Source organism: Schistocerca nitens, chromosome 1, assembly GCF_023898315.1.
Source record: "Schistocerca nitens isolate TAMUIC-IGC-003100 chromosome 1, iqSchNite1.1, whole genome shotgun sequence".
Taxonomy (NCBI): domain Eukaryota; kingdom Metazoa; phylum Arthropoda; class Insecta; order Orthoptera; family Acrididae; genus Schistocerca; species Schistocerca nitens.
The window spans coordinates 454547639-454568332 of NC_064614.1; the positions used below are offsets into that span (position 1 = coordinate 454547639).

The following is a 20694-nucleotide window of genomic DNA, read 5'->3' on the forward strand; positions in this document are numbered from 1 at the left end:
TTTTGTCAAAGTTTAATGAGAGCCCATTCAGAGAACCACTTAATGATTTTCTGAAAAACATCGTTTACAATTTCACCAGTTAATTCTTGTCTGTTGGGTGTGATAGCTGTACTTGTATCATCGGCAAAAAGTACCAGCTTTGCATCTTCGTGAATGTAGAATAGCAAGTCATTAAGGAGAGATGGTGGCAGTCTTGCACCGATATTTTTGTAAATCCATATCTTTGCCATTTTTTGTTCAATCTCCTTGAAATTTTGCTCACTTGTGTATAGAGATCTAATATGATTTTAAAAAATCAGGGTTTTTAATAACAATCTAATGCAGTAAGATAATTTTGAATTTTTTATTGCATCATTATTTTAAGATACACTTTTTCATAATTTTGAGGCAAATTTGGCAAATTTTTTTAATGGTAAAATAATCTACACTAATAGGCGTACAATTAAGTGGAGTAACTTTTTTGTAAATTAATGCTATTATTTTCTGTGGTATTTTGGATTTGAACATTTTTTACAAGCGAACTTTTCAATATATTATCAACCACAAAACTGTTTATAATATCTCGATTAAAATTTTGTTCCACTTAAATATTGCTTTCAAAGTAAAAGAATAGGTGTGCCAAATTTCATTGCAATCCTTCCAGTAGTTTCTGATATATGTGTTCCTGAAAGCAGAAAACCTTAAGTTGCAGAAAAATCATTTTAAAGTTTGGATGAAATGTAAAAAAAAAGTCTATCATACCTTAGCTAAAACTGCCCATATCCATATTCCATTTCTTCCTCATCATCCTCTACAGCTCTTTTAGCTTCTCTGCTCCTTTGCCTAACAATTTTTTATATGTTCTGGACTGAAGTCTCCGCCTTCGCGATTCTTTGCTTATCGATGATCTGCAGTATCTGCTCAGTGAAGACTCCAGGTGTAAAGCCCAACTTACTGAGGATGCGAAGTCTTGCCACATTCCCATCATTAAACACTGCTGCAGCTTCCAAAGCAGAAATCTTCACCACCAAATTGGAAACAAGCACAGTCTTTGGACATCTTTTCCAAATAAGAGCATTGAAACTTTCATTTGGGTTCTGTGTTTTCCCATGCAGACATTTTTCTAGCAGTTCTGGTGAAGCCAGTGCTCTAAAAGTTGGTTTAATGGCCATTGAAACCTCATAGGGAAGGTTATTTTTGTGGGCATAAGCTTCCCCCACTTTCCTTACTTTTCAAAAATTTGCACCATTCATTAGAACAGAGGCCATGTTGAGGTACAGTGTCTGTCGACAAGTAATGAAACCAAATGGCCCATACTGCTTTCCTCATACTGTCCAAGCTTGTGAGGTTACTTCTAATTGCAGCCCCATAATAGACTTGTAGGCTGTCAATTCTCTTCTTTGTTTGTCTGTTTTTACCTCCCAGTGGCTTCCCATCCTCTAGTAGCTTGCCTTTATTGTCTGCAACAAGTCTTCAAAGTCGTCCACCCATCCTCTTCTGAATATGGCCTAAGCACTCTAGTTTCTCAATAGTGCAATCTTTTCCATAGGGCCGACTTTCAACTACATTCTTGAAAGCACTAGAGTCTCTATCTCCTAAATACTGTATGTATCTTACTCCATATTTTTGCAAAGATCTATGGAAAATGAATTTCATACCTGCAGCTTCCATCCCACCACTGGAGGCTGCATAATTTCTGCTACAGACAGCATTATGGGCTTCTTGCCATTCTGTTTCTTTACCTGCATCAGTATATTTCTTGTGCAAGGAACATGCAGAACAATATTTAGACATCACCTCTAAGTCTAATACTTTTCCAGTGTCGACACTAATGATTGTTGAGACTCCATGCAGTGAAGTATGCCCCCTCTTCATCCAGGAACTGTCACAGGAAACTGCTATATCATTGCTATTAGTTGCTTCACAATTTTCTTGAATTGCCCCCAGGACTGCCATTTTCCTGCTCTCTTCACTTACTTCTGCAACTGCATTGAGGAGAGCAGTATTCATTGCAGAAAATTTTTGGGGAGGACCAGGCATGTTCATAATACCACATAAAAGTTTCCACCATCTCTTCCAATCCCTATACATCTTAGTCCATAAGCAAATCGCATATTGGCTTCCTAGATTCTATAACTGAACTTTGATGTCTTGAATGGTCTGTCAGCATCACAGTTTTGACACAAAATGTGCAATGTGCAAACCAAACCTTCTCTCTTTCCATCATCAACCAAATCCACATTTCCTCCACAAACAGAGCACTTGCAGGCTTTTCTAAGTGCTTCTGCCACCATTTCCAGATCCACAATTCTGAAACCTGTATTTCGGTCATGATTTGTTTCTTCTGACACAATCCCTGTCCCAAGTTTTATTTTAGATGCACTTGGAGACAAGCTAATGTTTGCATCTGCAGGCACGGCCCTAACCTCAATGTCAGTTTTTCGCTTTATATTGGAAATATGGGACTTACTATATTTTTAAATACTTTACCAGGCCCAGGCATTGTAAAAAGGGATCAACAGATTCAACCTTGCACAAAGAATGGCACAATAAATCAAGCGTCACTTGAATTCCACTGAACACCACAAAACTTGTTTACAACACTCCACAGCCTTCTATACCACACTGATTGAACCAGAAAATACACCACCCTGACTGAACCAGAAAATGGCTCCACAGCCTTCTTTACAACACTGCTGTTATGTACACAAAAAAAATCATAGCCTTCTAAAGCTATATTTTCTAGGTTCACAGGCCAAATTCTGCAATAAAATTTTTCCTCCATTTGGTACATTGAAAAGTGGGCTTGGTGCATTACACTGCTTAGGGTTTTAATTTTTTTATGCCATTTGTAGTTTGAATTTAAAGGAAAAAATTTGGGGTAATAATCTCAATTATATTTACTATCAAATAAGCAAATAAAAATAATTTGTAAATTTTTCATTATTTCTGCCACCGTCTCCCCTTAATATATATTAGGAAACAGAAGAGGATGCAAGACCAAGCCTTGTGGCGCACCCCATTCTTGATTATTCCCCAGTTTGAAAAATTGCCAGTTTTTTGCATATTATGTGAACTGCTTATTTCAACTTTCTGCTCTCTTCCAGTTAGGTATGATTTAAACCATTTGAGCACTGTCCCATTCATACCACAGTACTTGAGCTTATCTAAAAGTATTCATGATTTACACAATCAAAGCCTTTGAGAGATCACAAAAAATCCCAACGGGTGACTTCCGATTACTCAGAGCATCTAATATTTCATATTACAAAGGTGTGAAGCTACTCTACAATACATTACTTTTTCAAGAATTTTGGATAAGGCAGTCAGAAGAGAGATTGGGCAGTAGTTGTTGACATCAGATGTATCCCCTTTTTTATGCAGTGGTTTAACAATGGCATACTTCAGTCTATCTGGGAAAATACCCTGCTTCAGAGAGCTATTACATATGTGGCTAAGAATCCCACTTATCTCTTGGGAACAAGCTTTTATTATCCTGCTGGAAATGCCATCAATTCCATGTGAGCTTTTATTCTCAAGAGAGTTTATTATCTTCCTAATTTCAGAAGGAGAGGTGGGTGGAATTTCAATTGTATCAAATGGTGTTGGTAAGGCCTCTTCCATTAACTGCCTTGCTTCTTCTAATGAACATTTAGATCCTATTTTCTCTACAACATTTAAAAAATGTTTATTCAAAAGGTTTTCGACTTCCAGCTTGTTGTTTGTCAAGTTTCCATTCGCTTTGATGGTAATGCCGTCATCCTGTACTCTTGGTTGCCCTGCCTCCTTTGTAATAATATTCCAAATTGTTTTGATTTTGTTATCAGAGGTATTAATCTCAGACATGACACACATGCTTCTGGACTTTTCAGTAACCTTTCTTAATGTAGCACAGTAATTTTTATAATATTTGGCTGTTTCTGGGTCATTACTCTTTCTTGTTGTTAGATACAGTTATCTTTTGTGGTTACAAGATATTTTTATTCCTTTAGTAAGCCAAGGTTTTTTTGCCTGGATCCTTATAATTAGATTTAATTACTTTCTTGGGGAAACAGTTTTCAAATTCTCTTAAAAGTGTATCGTGCAATAAGTTATATTTTAAATTAGCATTGGGTTCCTTGTACACCTCATCCCAGTCTAACTGTTTTATCTGAAATTTCTAATTGTTGAGTCATTAATTACATGTGCAACTTTGGAGGGTAGTTTCGAATTACTGAATGGAGCTATGTCATATACTGTAACTAGCTGAGCACCATGATCAGAAAGGCCATTCTCAACAGGGCAAGAATTTATGTTTTTAAACTTATCTTGGTCTATAAGTGTTATCTATCACTGTGCTGCTGTCCTTTACTACCCGAATAGGAAAGAACTGAGCAAGACTTCCAGGTCATTCTTCCTAGTACGCTCTTTCAGTGAATCAACATTGAAGTCCCCACAAATAATAATTTGCTTTCCCCTATCTGACAGATAGCACAACAAGGCATCCAAGTTTTCCAGGAATAAATGAAAGTTTCCTGAAGGGGACCTATATACTGTTACAATTATAAAAGAGCCCTCCTTCAGTTTAAGTTGACAGGCACATGCTTCTATATGTTGCTCTAGACAAAACTATTTTGTATCTAAGCTTTTTACACTGGAAGTGTAATTGCTCTTATATTTCTCACATTGAAAGTGATAAACCACTGTTGACTCTGCCAATATGTCTCTATGCACATCCAACCTGATTACTTCCTCCAGTTGAGATAGTTAGAGAAAATGTAATTAAAGTATGGTAGAACCCCACTTTTATATTCCCAGAATTAACGTTTCCCGACTATTTGCAACAATTTTTATCACTCCCGTCAAATTTCCTATGCTCACAATGTTAATGCGCACCCAAATTTGCATTAACATATCTATAATTTTTCCATGACCTACGCTTTATGAAACAATGTTCGTGGACAAAAAACTGATGTAATTAACATAAAATGATGCAGGCATGACGTTGGCCTTTAAACAGTGTATAGAAATGTCACGTGGTTAAGTTTCTTGAAACCAGGATACTCTATTCAAAGAATCTGAATCTGTAAAAGTTGGAACAACCTCTGCTTGGTGTAATGGAGTGACTCACTATGTCTACATGCGCCACATTTTCCAAAAGATTAAAACCAAATTTTGGAAACCGTTTTTTGCTATCATGTTTACATGTCAAGGTCTGAAGCGGATTTGCTATCCCAGTTAGTTATGACATCTGGAAAACAGCTGTTGCAGTTTTTGATTTCGTCAGCACAATCGTTATTTCTCTTCAGGTAAATGTTAGAGGTAGACAGTTTCATGCTCAGTCCAATAATTCTGCTTCACCTTCAATGCACAATAAGTCACCCCATCCATATAAGCCGATATTTTGAAAACAAGACATGAACTGACAATCTAAGTACATTTCAAAAATTGTTGTGCATTTACGTGGGAGCAAAAATCAGTTGTGGATGTGGATAACAGGCAGCTAGGAACAGATTTCCAGAATCGATTTTGGCATGTTTACGTAAGCAACCAGAAACAGTATTGTGAAATCGATATACTAAGTTCGTTCACAACAGTTTTCAGTCTACTGTGCATGTGCAACTTTGTGATTGTTGCGCTCGTCTTGTCAGCTCGAAAGGACATTTCATGTTTTTCATTGTTTGACCACTTGTAGTGCTGGTTGACACTTTTGTTTCCAGTTTAAATAACGAAACACTGCAACGGTTAAGTAGTTTTTTATGCTTAGCAAAATGCGTTTTGAGAAATTATCCTCGTTGCCAAGTGCAAATATTTACGTATGTATTTCTTGTGTGTGTGTGTGTGTGTGTGTGTGTGTGTGTGTTTAAAATCTTGGAAAGCATCATGGTAAGCAGGAAATAATATGTATGTTTCATTATTTAAATTATGAATGACACAATTTCGGGCTTTCCAAAGACATCAGTTATAATGAATTAAACTAAGTCAAATGGTTCTACTTCCCAGACAGTTTAACAGTTCCAGTTACGTAGTGGAAAATTAGGATAACCATTATTGGATACTAACCTAGTCCCTAACGAGTATTTTGAACTCTGTTACACACATATATCATAAATAATGTATACGAAACTGGAAGGGGGTCCTATTTGTGAATTTTACTGGTTACAAAGTTATTTCCACATTTTACATTTCCTGCATTTTATATCATTTTTTTTTAAGTCGCTTGAAAAATGTAACAGCAGGGTTTCACTGTATGCAGAAAAGTAGTAGTGGAGTAATGTTCTACCAAAAACAAAACGTGAAGAAATATGACCACTTGAGGCCTTGTAGGCGTCATTCTACAAATTCACAAAGGTTCAAGTCCTACCATGGTCACCAAAAATGTAATTTACCAGTTGGATTGAATGTACTTGATTCATTGGAGATTCAATATTGTTCTGCTTTTACTTTAACTGTAGTGGTAGTAGACTTTGTCTCCTCAATGTCCTCTTCTTGCTGGAAGGAACTATAATACAGCAACTTCTACTTTTCTTGAATGAGTATGTGGACATCTTCCACAGTCATGTGCACTAACCTTCAGATGACATCAGACATCTATTCAGAATGTCCACCAACTTGAAAACCATGACAGGCAACTTTATATGCAGAATGATGCATCGAGAGTGAAACTTCAGTTCATAGTTCATTCGTTCATATTCAGCATAACCATTGGCAGCATTTTTTGTATATACCCAGGGGATATCACACCTCTCCATTTTAAGCTGGCGATGCAAGGAGCTCATATATACTTCCATGTGGGTGCTTCCTCTCCTGAAGTTACTGTTATTGCCATCTCATCTTGAAGACATTGTTCCTCAGCATGATTTTCCATACACAGGTAAAACAATAAATTCACACAACAGTGTCTCTAAAAATAACTTGTTTTATAATTTCTCATACATGAATATAATTTGTCGGTAAGAAGAAGATGGAGGATTCTGATTGTATGTAAAGGCTGTTAGTGGCACCAAAGTTAGTGCCAGTCCCTAGCAAATGAGACAGGAACTGAAACTCAGCTAGCAAAGCAAAAGCTGAATTGCTTAACTTCATTTTCAAATGCGGCTTTACAAAGAAAAACCCAGAACTGCCCCAATTTAATTCTCTTACCACTGAAAAGATGAATGAAATAAGTATTAGTGTCAGTGGTGTTGAGAAACAGCTGAAATCATTAAAACTGAACAAAGCTCCTGGGTCTGATGGAATCCCTATCAGATTTTATACTGAATTTGCTTCTGAGTTAGCCCCTCTTCTAACTATAGTCTGTTGTATATACCTTGAACAAAAAAACATGCCCAGCTCTTGAAAAAAAGAAAAGCACAGGTCACACTTGTCTACAACAAGGGTAATACTCCCCCTCCCCCCTCCCCCTGGGCCCTCACCATTCTTTGGCGGGTGTTGTTCCTGCTTGGCTACCGTGGGGCCCCAGCCTTTGCAGCATTTTTTCCCCTTCCGTGCTGCATGTCTAACCTCTTGCTGTTCATTTTATGCCGTTTGTCTGCCATGCGTGGCCACCCATCCTATGCCTCCTCCTTTGATGATTCCTTTGCTCATCAGTATGGGGCTCGTCCTTCTTCTCTGTTACCTCCTGGAGTCCGCTTTCGGCACTTGCTACGGCGGCTTAACTTCACACTATCTGCACCTTTCCCGGTGTGTGTGAACCATTCGCCACCTTGGCTTCATGAAGCAGCCCTTGTTAACCTTGGCCTTCATTTGCTTCCTAAGAACACTACTCTGCCTTGGTCTATTGCCTTCAGTTTCATGACCTTCGCATGGAACTTTGCAATAGTACCTTTGTATACACTAATGTCTTTCGGACTGACCGGGGGTCGGGTGTGCCTTCGTCATTGGCACCCATGTCTTTCGATATCGGCTTCCTGCACACTCCTCAGTATTTACAACCAAGCTCTTTGCCTTGTATTAGGCCACGGAGTACATCTGGCGACACAGCGTTTTCAATTGTGTCCTCTGCTCAGACTCACTCAGTGCCCTTCATAGTCTATGTGCACTGTACACCGCCCATCCCTTAGTGCAGCGGGTCCAGGAAAACTGTCAACTACTCACTCCTGGTGGAGCCAGTGTGATGTTTGTGTGAGTTCCTGGTCATGTCAGTATGGCAGGTAACGAGTCTGTTGCCAAAGCTGCGATCTTAGTACCTCAGCCCGCAATTACCTATATACCCTCCAATGATCTCTGTGTTGCCATCGGCATCGCCAATGGTCCTCCCTTCACGGGAATAAGCTTCGGCTTATTAAGCCTCTCCCAGTGGCTTGGATGACGTCCTCTCAGCCCTACCGCTGGGAGGAGGTATTTTAACTTGACTACATATTGGGCACTGCCTTTTTAGCCATCGTCATGTGCTAAGTGGCTCTACCCCACCACTTTGTACACATTGTGCACAAGTTTTAACTGTCCACCACTCCCTGATGGAATGTCCATTTTTTGAACTTTTATGTTCCCGTTTGAGTTTGCTGTCTGAGTTATCAGCCGTATTAGCAAATGACGTGCGGGATGTTGACCGTGTTTTACTTTTTATCTGCCAAAGCAATATGGCGAAGGCCATTTAATTTTTAGTTTTGGACCTCCGTTTCTGTATGGCGTTCTTTTTTAGCTCTTTTTCCACGTGCCTGATTTTAGCTGTCTTCTATTATGTCAGTTGGCATTGACGTATAGTTGTTTTTAACACCTCTCTGTCTTCAAGTTCTAAAGTTTTGACGTGGGTGTGTATGACCCCAGTTGTTTTTGTGCCCTAAAACAAAACAAAACAAGGGTAATAGAGGTGGTCAACAAAAGTACCATCCAATATCAATTTGTTGTAGAATGTTTGAACACATCCAGAGTTCAAACATAATGAGGTACTTTGAACTGAATGACCTGCTCAATCCCAGCCACCATGGATTCTGAAAATATTGATCATTGGGCCAAGGCAGTCAAGTATATGCAGTATTTCTTGGTTTCCAAAAAGCATTTGACTCAGTACTACACTACGTTTATGGTCAAAAGTATTATCATATAAGGTATCAAGTGAAATTTGTGAATGGATTGAGGACTTTTTGGTAGGGAGGACACAGCATGTTTTATTGGATGGAGTCAACATAAGATGCAGAAGTAACTTCAGGTGTGCCCCAGGGAAGTGTTAGGACCCTTGCCCTTTATGTTCTGTATCAGTGACCTTGCAGGCCTTTTGCAGATGATACAGTTTTCTATGATGCAGTACTGCCTGAATGAAGCTGCGTAAATATTCAGTCAGATCTTGATAAGGTTTCAAAGTGGTGCAAGGATTGGCAACTTGTTTTTAATGTTCAGAAATGTAAAATTGTGCACTTCACAAAATGTAGTATCCTTTGAGTATAATATCAATGAGTCACTGTTGGAATCAGCCGACTCATACAAATACGAGGTGTGGCTAGAAAAAAACCGGACTAGTACTGGTGAAACAATAAAACGAATGCAATAAGGCTGAAAGTCGCGTGGCCTGTCACGTGACTCTCGCTCCGCCTACTGCTCGAGTTTCATCTGCCTCCTGCACTCAGTCTGCCCGTGGCGTCTGTTTTAAGTAGTTGACGTTTTGTCTGTGCGTCGGAAAATGTTGAGTGTACAGAAAGAACAGCGTGTTAACATCAAATTTTGTTTCAAACTAGGAAAATCTGCAAGTGAAACGTTTGTAATGTTACAACAAGTTTACGGCGATGATTGTTTATCTCGAACACAAGTGTTTGAGTGGTTTAAACGATTTAAAGATGGCCGCGAAGACACCAGTGATGACACTCGCACTGGCAGACCATTGTCAGCAAAAACTGATGCAAACATCGAAAAAATTGGTAAACTTGTTTGACAAGATCGCCGTTTAACAATCAGAGCAGTGTCTGAGTTAACAGGAGTTGACAAGGAAAGTGTCGAACAAGTTTACCGATTTTTTCAATGTTTGCATCAGTTTTTGCTTACAATGGAACAGGAAGAAACCCTAATAACTGGTACAATGGGATGTATTATCTGCCATGCACCTCATGATGGTTAGCTGAGTGTTGCTGTAGATGTAAGTAGAAATAGTTAAAATCTTCTGGGTTATTAGGCCGCGTCATGTTTGTTCTAAAATGTTCGACGTTTGACCCCTCTGCTGAGATCTTCCTCAGGATCTTTTGGTGTCCACTACTGCTAGAAGAGTTTTCTAGCAGTAGTGGACACCAAAAGATCCATCCTGAGGAAGATCCCAGCAGAGGGGTCAAAACATTGAACATTTTAGAAGAAACAAGACGCAGCCTAATAACCCAGAAGATTTTAACTTCAGTGACAACAGAGCCTGCAGACTTATATAAGCAGAAATACACATCACTCTTCTGGCTGAAGTGACATGTAACACCAGAAACCAAATAACAGTAGCTTATCATTATTAATGTGGATCTCATCTCATAATATGTTCCTTAAAGTTGTCCTTTATAACAGAATTTCAATGACTATATGAACTAAGGACAGTATTGCACACAGGTCTGTCTCAGGACCAGCAAATATGTAGTTCTGAAATATGGGGACGATTTGTTTGATTGTATTGGCAGCCCACATAATGCATACCAGCATAAGAAGAATTTAGCAAATTTCAGACCGCAACGTCATTCATCTGTCATCTACATACATCCTACCATGAAGGAAAAGCTTTGTGGATGTGGAAGGAGTCAAAATATACACTAACAAAATGAAGCAATTGTACAAACAAGTTACAATTATTAAACTGCTATATTCTGTTTGTGCATGTACACATTTAAGTGACATATTTCCATGGTTACATTGGTAATTATCAAATAACAGTAATCTACAAACTGTAAGAGTAGAGTGAATATTATTATTTGTTGTTGTCTTTTTAGTCCAAAGACTAGTTTGATACACGTCTCCACACTAGTCTATCCTGAGCAAGCATCTTCATCCTTCATAACTGCTGTAACATATATCCATTTGAAGCTGCTTAGTACAGTCAAATCTTGGCCTCACTCCACAGCATCCACACCCATCCCCTCCTGCCCCCTCCAAAATTTATTTCCATTACCAAGTTTACTATTCCTTGATGCCTCAGGGTGGGGATGTGTCCTATAAATTGATGCCTTTTTGTAGCCAAGCTGAGCCATAAATTTCTGCTCTCCCCAATTCTATTCAGTACCTAACCATTAGTTACTTCACCTATCCATCTACTTTAATATAGTATTCTTAGGTAGCACAATAAGTCAAAAGCTTTTATTCTCCTCTTGTCCCAACTGCTTGTCCAAGTTTCACTTCTGTACAAGGCCACACTCCATACAAATAGCTTCAGAAAAGGCTTTCCACACGCCCGAGGAAGGTCTTGAACCTCTGATGCAGAAATTTGTTAACATCAGATATCAATTTGTAACATCAAATAGTAATGTGTAAGCTTAGGCACCGATGACATCAGCAGTTTGGTCCCATAAGACCTTACCACAAATTTAACAAATTTCTCTTTTTCAGAAATGTTTTTCTTGTTATTGCCTATCTGCACTTTATATCCTTTCAGCATCAGCTTATTTACTTAGACTACATTCCATTGCCATTCTTTTACTTTTATTTTATAACCTCTTATTATGGCACAACCCATTCCTTTCCACTGCTCTTCCTCCAAGTCATTTTCTGCCTCTGACAAGTTTACAATATCACTGACTAACCTCAAAGAGTTTATTTACCCTCTCTGCTCCCTTTCCACATTTCTCTTGGCATCCTTTTTTGCTTTCTCAATGTACAGAGTAAATAAAATCAGGGATAGGCTACAACCCTGTCTCATTTCCTTCACAAAGACCATCTCAATTTCATGTTCCTTGACTGTCACAACTGGAATCTAGTTCCTGTACAAAATGTAGACACCTTACTGGTCCCTGTAATTCGTCCCTACCACCTTCAGCATTTCAAACAGTGTTGTATTCTAGTCAGCATTGTCAAAAGCTCTCTCTCAGTCTTTCTTTCTTTTTTAATCATTAGTCTTCCGAATGGTTCAATGTGGCCTGCTACAAATTCCTTTCTTGTGCCAACTTCTTCATCTTAGGGTAGCACTTGCACCTATGTCATCGATTATTTGTTGGCTATATTCCATCTCTGTCTTCCCCTACATTTTTTACCCTCTATAGTTCCCTGTAGTACCATGGAAATTATTCCCTGATGTAAGATGTGTTCAATCACCCTGTCACTACTTTGTGTCATGTTTTCCACATTTTCCTCTCTTTATTGGTTCTGTGGAGAACCTACTCATCCCTTATATTATCAGTGTGCGTAATTTTCAACATCCTTCCATTGCACCACATCTCAAACATTCAGATTCTCTTCTTTTCCGCTGGCCGGCGTGGCCGAGCGGTTCTAGGCACTACAGTCGCAGGTTCAAATCCTGCCTCGAGCATGGATATGTGTGATGTCCTTAGGTTAGTTAGGTTTACGTAGTTCTAAGTTCTAGCGGTCTGATGACCTGAGAAGTTAAGTCCCATAGTGCTCAGAGCCATCTCTTCTTTTCCTCCCACAGTCCACGATTTACTATCATACAATGCTGTACTCCAAACCAACATTCTCAGAAATTTCTTCGCAAATTAAGGACTATGTTTCACACTAGCAGACTTGTCTTGGCCAGGAATGCCTTCTTTATCTGTGAGTCTGCCTTTTGTGTCTTTCTTGCTTTATCTGCCATAAGTTAGTTTGCTTCGAAGGTAGTAGAATTCCTTAACTTCATTTACGTCATGATCATTAATGTTGGCGATAAAGATTACCACTAATCTCATTCCTCCTATGCCTAATTGCAGTAGTTTTTCTTCAGTTCACACTTAATCTATAGTATGTGCTCATTAGACTTCAGTTCATTCAACAGGTCTTGCAGTTCTTCACTGAGTATAGCAATGTCATCTGCAAATTTTACAGTTAATATCCTTTCATCCTGAATCTTAATTTCACTCCTGAACTTTTCTTTTATTTCTGTCATTGTTTCTTTTATGTATAAATTGAGCAGTAGGGGCAAAAGACTGCATCCCTGTCTTACACCATTTTCAATCCGATCACATCATCCTTGGTCTTCCAGTCTCATTATTATTCCCTCTTGGTTCTTGTATATGTACTGTACTATCCACTTTTCCCTTTTACTCAGATTATTCTCAAAATTTGGAACATCTTGCATCATTTCACATTGTAGAACACTTTTTCCTGGTAGACAATCCTATGAATGTGTGTCGAGTAAAGCCCTGCTTTTAGTATCAGACACTTCATAAGAACTGCCCCTGTGCTTCTTTTATCTTTCCTGAAACCAAACTGATTGTCATCTAACATATCCTTAATTTTCTTTTCCATTCAGCAACTTGGACACATTTTAAATTGATTTTGCAATAGTTCTCACTTGTCTGCCTTTGGTATTGCATGGATGATATTTTTCCAACAGTTGGATGTTATGTCTCCAGTCGCATACATTATACACACTAACTTGAATAGTTGCTTGATTTTATAAAGTCAGAAGGAATGTTATTTATCCTTTCTATCTAACTTGATTGCAAGTCTTCTAAATTTCTGTTAAAAAGATTCACACAATCATAGCTTTCGGCCATTAAGGCCTTTGTCAGCAGTACAAACACACACACACACACACACACACACACACACACACACCTGCAGTCTCTGAGACTGCAGACGTGTGTGCAAGTTGCGCGCGCGTGTGGGGTGTGGTGTGTGTGTGTGTGTGTGTGTGTGTGTGTGTGTGTGTGTGTGTGTGTGTGTGTGTGTGTGTGTGTGTGTGCGCGCGCGCGCGTGTGTGCATGTGCATGTGTGTGTGTGCATGTGCATGTGTGCCTACTGCTGACAAAGGCCTTAATGGCCGAAAGTTATGATTGTGTGAATCTTTTTATTGTGCCATCTCCGCTAAATGGTGAGTAGCAACTTCCCTTCTCTGGTATTGTTACATTTCATCCTGGATTTTCCATTGTTTAAATTTCTGTTAAAGTGTGACTCTAATATTGGATCCCTGATGGATCCCATATAGACTCCCTCTTTTTCTTCTGTCATTAGAGAAGTCTTCCCCTCACAAAGGCCCCCTGCATTTAATAACACAATTCCCATTGAACTCAATTTTGCCAGCTTTGCTTTTCATTTCACTGAATGTGTCTTTTGACTGCTCTGTATGCTGAATCAGTCCATCCGACAATCTTTTTTTTCTCCTCCATGTTTCCTGCAGCGTCTTTGCCTTGACTTCCCTATAATTCCTGTCTTTTAATCAACAAATGCTATAAACTTCGGTTTACCTCTCCCTAGCTTAGCTTCTAAAGGCAAGTCCTAGGGCCAGTATTGCCTTATATGTTCTTACATTACTTCAGAATCCAAACTGCTCTTCCCTGTGTTTGGCCTCTACCAGTTTTTCCATTCTTCAGTAAATAATCCCTGTCAGTATTTTGCAAATATAACTTATTGAACTTATAGTTTAGTAATATTTACATCTGTCAGCATCTGCCTTCTTTGGAATAGGAATTATTACCTCCTTCTCCAAGTCTGAGGGCACTTTGCCTGTCTCTTCATTGTTGTTGTTGTTGTTGTTGTTGTAGTTGTTGTGGTCTTGAGTCCAGAGACTGGTTAAATGCAGCTCTCCATGCTACTCTATCCTGTGCAAGCTTCATCATCTCCCAGTACCTAATGCAACCTACATCCTTCTGAATCTACTTAGTATATTCATCTCTTGGTCTCCCTCTACGAGTTTTACCCTCCACTCTGCCCTGCAATACTAAATTGGTGATCCCTTGATGCCTCAGAACATGTCCTACCAACCGATCCCTTCTTCTAGTCAAGTTGTACCACAAATTTCTATTCTCCCCAATTCTATTCAGTACCTCCTCTTTAGTTATTTGATCTACCCATCTAATCTTCAGCATTCTTATGTAGCATCACATTTCGAAAGCTTCTATTCTCTTCTTGTCCAAACTATTTATCGTCCACGTTTCACTTCCATACATGGTTACACCCCATACAAAAACTTTCAGAAACAACTTCCTGACACAAATCTATACTCGAAGTTAACAAATTTCTCTTCTTCGGAAACACTTTCCTTGCCATTGCCAGTCTACATTTTATATCCTCTCTACTTCGACCATCATCAGTTATTTTGCTCCCCAAATAGAAAACCCATCTACAACTTCAAGTGTCTCATTTCCTAATCTAATTCCCTCGGCATCTCCCGATTTAATTCGACTACATTCCATTATCCTCATTTTGCTTTTGTTGATGTTCATCTTATACCCGCCTTTCAGGACACTGCCCATTCCGTTCAGCTGCTCTTCCAGGTACTTTGCTGTTACTGACAGAATTACGTTGTCATCAGCAAACCTCAAAGTTTTTATTTCTTCTCCATGGATTTAAATTCCTATTCCAAATTTTTCTTTTGTTTCCTTTACTGCTTGCTCAATATACAGATTGAATAACATCGAGGATAGGCTACAACCCTGTCTCACTCCCTTCCCAACCACTGCTTCCCTTTCGTGGCCCTCGACTCGTATAACTGCCATCTGGTTTCTGTACAAATTGTAAATAGCCTTTTGCTCCCTGTATTTGACCCCTGCCACCTTCAGAATTTGAAAGAGAGAATTCCAGTCAACATTGTCAACAAATTTATCTAAGTCTACAAATGCTAGAAATGTAGGTTTGCCTTTCCTTAATCTATCTTCTAAGTTAAGTCATAGCCTCATATGTTCATTTCTAAATACAAACTAATCTTCCCCCAGGTCAGCTTCTACCAGTTTTTCCAGTCGTCTATAAAGAAGTTGTGATAGTATTTTGCAGCCGTGACTTACTAAACTAATAGTTCGGTAATTTTCACATCTGTCAACACTTGCTTTCTTTGGGATTGGAATTATTATATTCTTCTTGAAGTCTGTCTCATACATCTTGCTCACCAGATGGTAGAGTTTTGTCAGGGCTGGCTCTCCCAAGGCTATCAGTAGTTGTAATGGAATGTTGCCTACTCCCGGGGGCCTTGTTTCAACTTAGGTCTTTCAGTGCTCTGACAAACTCTTCACGCAGTATCATATTTCCCATTTCATCTTCATCTGTGTCCTCTTCCATTTACATAATATTGTCTATAAGTACATCGCCCTTGTATAGGTGATCTTTGATCACTTGTCAACCTCTGGCTATTTCAATTTTTATTCAGGTCCTCTTCATTTAATTTCCTACTGTTCCTCAATTTCCTTCTTTGCTTAGAACTGGGTTTCCGTCTGATCTCTTGATATTCATGCAAGTCGTTCTTTTTCGCAATAGGTCTCTCTAATTTTCCTGTAGGCAGTATCTATCTTACCTCTAGTGATATATGCCTCTACATCCTTACATTTGCCCTCTAGCCATCCCTGCGCAGCCATTTTGACTTCCTGTCGATCTCATTTTTGAGACGTTCATATTCCTTTTTGCTTGCTTCATTTACTGCACTTTATATTTTCTCCTTTCATCAATTCAATTCAATATTTCTTCTATTACCCAGTGATTTCTATTAGCCCTCGTCTTTTTACCTACTTGATCCTCTGGTGCCTTCACTATTTCAGTCTCAAAGCTACCCATTCGTCTTCTACTGTATTTCTTTCCCCTGTTCTTGTCAGTCGTTCCCTAATGCTCACTCTGAAGCTCTCTACAACCTCTGGTTCTTTCAGTTTATCCAAGTCCCATCTCCTCAAATTCTCACCTTTTTGCGGTTTCTTCAGTTTTAATCTACAGTTAATAACCAATAAATGTTGGTCAGAGTCCACATCTGCCCCTGGAAATGTCTTACAATTTAACACCTGGTTCCTAAATCTGTGTCTTACCATTATATAATCTATCTGAAACCTTAGAGTATCTCCAGGCCTCTTCCATGTACACAACCTTCTTTCATGATTCTTGAACCAAGTGTTAGCTATGATTAAATTATGCTCTGTGCAAAATTCTACCAGGGGGCTGCCTCTTTCATTCCTTACCCCATTCAGTATTCACATACTACTTTTCCTTCTCTTCCTTTTCCTACTACCGAATTCCAGTCACCCATGACTATTCATTTTTCGTCTCCTTTCACTGTCTGAATAATTTCTTTTATCTCATCATACATTTCATCAATCTCTTCGTCATCTACGGAGCTAGTTGGCATATAAACTTGTACTACTGTGGTGGGCATGGCCTTCATGTCTATCTTTGCTATAATAATGCATTCACTATGCTGTTTGTAGTAGCTTACTTGCACTCCTATTTTTTTATTCATTATTAGACCTACTCTTGCATTACCCCTATTTGATTTTGTATTTCGAATCCTGTATTCATTTGACCAGAAGTTTTGTTCCTCCTGCCACTGAACTTCACTAACTCTCACTATATCTAGCTTTAACCTATCCATTTCTCTTTTTAAATTTTCTAACCTACCTGCCCGATTAAGGGATCTGACATTCCATGCTCCGATCCATAGAACACCAGTTTTCTTTTTTCTCCTTATAATGACGTCCTCCTGTGTAGTCCCCACCCAGAGATCCGAATAGTAGACTATTTTACCTCCAGAATATTTTATCCAAGAGGATGCCATCATCATTTAACCATACAGTAAAGCGCATGCCCTTGGAGAAAATTACGGCTGTAGTTTCCCCTTGCTTTCAGCTATTCGCAGTACCAGCACAGCAAGGCCTCTTTGGTTAATGTTACAAGGCCAGATTAGTCACTCATCCAGACTGTTGCCCCTGCAACTATTGAAAAGGCTGCTGCCCCTCTTCATAAACCACACGGGTGGCCTCTCAACAGATACCCCTCCGTTGTGGTTGCACCTACATTATGGCTATCTGTCACACTCAGGCACGCAAGCCTCCCCTGTCTCTTCATACCAGGCAAAATAATTTTGTCAAGGTTGGCTCTCCCAAGGATCTCAGTAATTCTGGGGGAATATCATCTACCCCAGAGGCCCTGTTTGGACTTCGATATTTCAGTGCCTTTTCAGGTTTGCTGCACAGTATCATACCTCCCATTTTACCTTTATATCTGGCTCTTCTTCTTTTTCTCTAACATTTTCTTCGAGTGTGTTTCCCTTATATAGACCCTCTGTATATTTCTTCCACCTCCCAGCCTTCCCTTCTTTACTTAGTATGGGCTTGCCATCTAAGCTCTTAATATTCATACAGATGCTTCTCATTTCTCCAAAGGTCTCTTTCATTTTTTATAGGCACGATCTGTCATTCCTGTAGTCATACATGCTTCTGTGGTCTAGCATTTCCCATCCAGACATTCAACCTCTGCCATTTTGTACTTCCTCCTGCCACTGAACTTCACTAACTCTCACTATATCTAGCTTTAACCTATCCATTTCTCTTTTTAAATTTTCTAACCTACCTGCCCGATTAAGGGATCTGACATTCCATGCTCCGATCCATAGAACACCAGTTTTCTTTTTTCTCCTTATAATGACGTCCTCCTGTGTAGTCCCCACCCAGAGATCCGAATAGTAGACTATTTTACCTCCAGAATATTTTATCCAAGAGGATGCCATCATCATTTAACCATACAGTAAAGCGCATGCCCTTGGAGAAAATTACGGCTGTAGTTTCCCCTTGCTTTCAGCTATTCGCAGTACCAGCACAGCAAGGCCTCTTTGGTTAATGTTACAAGGCCAGATTAGTCACTCATCCAGACTGTTGCCCCTGCAACTATTGAAAAGGCTGCTGCCCCACTTCATAAACCACACGGGTGGCCTCTCAACAGATACCCCTCCGTTGTGGTTGCACCTACATTATGGCTATCTGTCACACTCAGGCACACAAGCCTCCCCTGTCTCTTCATACCAGGCAAAATAATTTTGTCAAGGTTGGCTCTCCCAAGGATCTCAGTAATTCTGGGGGAATATCATCTACCCCAGAGGCCCTGTTTGGACTTCGATATTTCAGTGCCTTTTCAGGTTTGCTGCACAGTATCATACCTCCCATTTTACCTTTATATCTGGCTCTTCTTCTTTTTCTCTAACATTTTCTTCGAGTGTGTTTCCCTTATATAGACCCTCTGTATATTTCTTCCACCTCCCAGCCTTCCCTTCTTTACTTAGTATGGGCTTGCCATCTAAGCTCTTAATATTCATACAGATGCTTCTCATTTCTCCAAAGGTCTCTTTCATTTTTTATAGGCACGATCTGTCATTCCTGTAGTCATACATGCTTCTGTGGTCTAGCATTTCCCATCCAGACATTCAACCTCTGCCATTTTGTACTTCCTCTCGGTCTCAGTTTTTAGTCACCTGTCTATCCTTTTGCTCACTTCATGTGTGTACTTTCTCCTTTCATCAGTAGATTTAATACCTCATGTGTTATCCAAGGATTTGTGTTGGGCCTTGTCTTTTTACCTATTTGATCATTTACTATTTTCATTATTTTATCTTTCAAAACTACTCATTCATTTTCCATTGTATTTATTTCCCCGTTGCTGTTAATTGTTGCCTTATGGTAGCTTTGAACACTCGTCAACCTCTGGCTATTTCAATTTTTATTCAGGTCCTCTCCATTTAATTTCCTACCGTTCTGCAATTTATTCAGTTTTAATCTGTAACTCATAATCAGTAAATCAGTAAATTACAGACAAGCTCACATCTGACCTAAGGAGAAGCCTCACAGTTTAAATTCTGATTTCAAAATCTCTGTCTTACTATTATAAGTAATCAGTGTGAAATCTTTCAGTATCTCTAGGTCTCTTTCACGTTTACAATCAAATTTCACGGTCCTTAAACCAAATACTATCGATGATTAAACTGTGCTCTGCACAGAATTCTACGAGGCAGCTTCCCCTTTCTTTCCTCTAAACTAACTATGTTTTTCCTTCTCAACCGTTCCTTCTGTCAAATTCCAGCCTCTCATCACAATCAAATTTTCATCTCACTTGAAGCTGATCAGCATATAAACTTGTACTACTGTAGTAGGTGTTCACTTTTTATCGATCTTGGCTATGATAATGCATTCACTGTACTGCTCATAGTAGCAGTACTTGTATTCTTATTCATTATTAGACCTACTTCAGCATTACCCCTTTGATTTTGTGTTGATAAACCAGCAATCACTTGACCAAAAGTCATATTTATCGTGCTACCATGATTCCACGATTCACTAATTTTCACTATATCTAACTTCAACCTATCTTTTTAAATGTTCTAAACTACCTACACAACTGAGGGATCTAACATTCCTCATTTCAACCTGTAGAATGTCATCCCCCCCCCCCCCCCCCCCCCAGCGATACAACATCCTCCTAAGTAGTCTGTTGTCCCCAAGCTATGATCTGAATGGGGGTTTTTACCCATGAAGATGCCATCAACAAACTGTAAGTAGAGCTGCATATCCTCAGGAAAAATAACAACTGTAGGCTTCTTATAGTGCTAATGAGGTCACAGTCCAATTTATTCCACACATAGATCCGCACACCAATTTCTGGAATGTAGAAAACACTTGAATTTTCTCACCCCAAACATTTCTATTTCTGTGCTCTGCACAGAATTCTACTACGCAGCTTCCCGTTGAGGACTGGAGCTAAAACACACAGATGACGTACTCTTACTGTAAGTAGTGTTTTCTACCTCTGAACTATAATCATAGCTTATTACCCATAGAGATCCACTCTTCTTGTACTGACAAATGAACAGACTGTTACTTCTGTTGTCATCTATGCAGCACAGTTATTGGCTAGTGTGTTAGATAGTATCTGTCTGCAGTGTTACCAACA

General features: G+C 39.2%; 1 protein-coding gene across 1 annotated transcript in view; it reads left to right on the forward strand.

Annotated features, from left to right (window-relative positions):
- The window catches only part of LOC126251633 (glycolipid transfer protein), an 80946-nt gene that overhangs the window by 36393 nt on the left and 23859 nt on the right, over positions 1–20694 (forward strand). The gene's annotated exons all lie outside the window — the stretch shown is intronic.